This window comes from Geospiza fortis, unplaced genomic scaffold, assembly GCF_000277835.1.
Source record: "Geospiza fortis unplaced genomic scaffold, GeoFor_1.0 scaffold4, whole genome shotgun sequence".
Classification (NCBI taxonomy): domain Eukaryota; kingdom Metazoa; phylum Chordata; class Aves; order Passeriformes; family Thraupidae; genus Geospiza; species Geospiza fortis.
In genome coordinates this window covers 1,034,980-1,036,463 of record NW_005054475.1, presented here as the reverse complement: position 1 = coordinate 1,036,463, position 1,484 = coordinate 1,034,980, and the positions used below count along the sequence as shown (strand labels likewise).

At 53.4% G+C, this 1,484-nt stretch overlaps 1 protein-coding gene across 1 annotated transcript in view; it reads right to left on the bottom strand.

The window, feature by feature from the left end:
* Positions 1-1,484, bottom strand: part of ARHGEF10L (Rho guanine nucleotide exchange factor 10 like) — a 48,705-nt gene that overhangs the window by 27,093 nt on the left and 20,128 nt on the right. The window lies entirely within an intron of this gene.

The window sequence follows — 1,484 nt, the reverse complement described above, 5'->3', positions numbered from 1 at the left end:
TCCCAAAACCTTCTCCAGAACCTCCCGAAAAACACTTCCAGAACCTCTGAAAAACTTTCTCAAGAACTTCTCCAAATCTTCTCCACTACTCCCCAGAACCTCTCCACAAGGTCCCCAACCTTCTCCAGAACCTCCCAAAACCTTCTCCAGAACCTCCCGAAAAACACTTCCAGAACCTCCCGAGAAACTTTCTCAAGAACTTCTCCAAATCTTCTCCACCACGCCCCAGAACCTCTCCACAAGGTCCCCAACCTTCTCTAGAACCTCCCAAAACCTTCTCCAGAACCTCCCGAAAAACACTTCCAGAACCTCCCGAGAAACTTTCTCAAGAACTTCTCCAAATCTTCTCCACCACGCCCCAGAACATCTCCAGAAGGTACCCAACCTTCTCCAGAACCTCCCAAAAAACACTTCCAGAACCTCTGAAAAACTTTCTCAAGAACTTCTCCAAATCTTCTCCACCACTCCCCAGAACGTCTCCAGAAGGTACCCAACCTTCTCCAGAACCTCCCAAAACCTTCTCTAGAACCTCCCAAAACCTTGTCCAGAACCTCCCGAGAAACTTTCTCAAGAACTTCTCCAAATCTTCTCCACCATGCCCCAGAACCTCCCCACAAGGTCCCCAACCTCCTTCTCCACCCTTGTCCAGAACCTCCCGAGAAACTTTCTCACTTGTCCAGAACCTCCCGAGAAACTTTCTCAAGAACTTCTCCAAATCTTCTCCACCATGCCCCAGAACCTCCCCACAAGGTCCCCAACCTCCTCCAGAACCTCCCAAAACCTTCTCCAAAAGCTCCCAATCTCCTCCAGAACCTCCCCAATCCTCCTCCAGCTCCTCCCCAAAACCTCCTCCAAAAGCTCCCAAAGCTTTTCCAAAAGCTCCCAAACCTCCTTCAGAACCTCCCAGAAACCTCCTCCGGAACCTGGAGACCCCACACATGGAGTGGGAGCTCCAAATCCAAGCCCAGCAGATCCTGGGGGAGGGATTCCCGAATTCCGCCCTCAAGGCTTGGTTTGCATCGAGATCCTCTGGGAGCAACCAGGGATCCTGCTGCCCAAAAACCCCAATGGGGAGAGGGAGCCACAAATCCCACCCAGCAGCTCCAAACCCCGCCAAGGACCAGGATGAGGATGAGGTGCAGGATGAGGAGGAGGAGGAGGAGGAGGAAGAGGAGGAGGAAGAGGAGAAGGAAGAGGAGGAAGAGGAGGAGGAGGAGGTGGAGGAAGAGCAGGAGGAGGAGGAGGATGAGGAAGAGCAGGAGGAGGAAGAGGAGAAGGAGGAGGTGGAGGAAGAGGAGGAGGAGGATGAGGAAGAGGAGGAGGAAGAGGAGGAGGAAGAGGAGGTGGAGGAAGAGCAGGAGGAGGAGGAGGATGAGGAAGAGCAGGAGGAGGATGATGAGGAGGAAGAGGAGGAGGAAGAGGAGGAAGAGGAGGAGGAGGTAGAGGAAGAAGAGGTGGACGAAGAGGAGGAAGAGGAGGAGGAA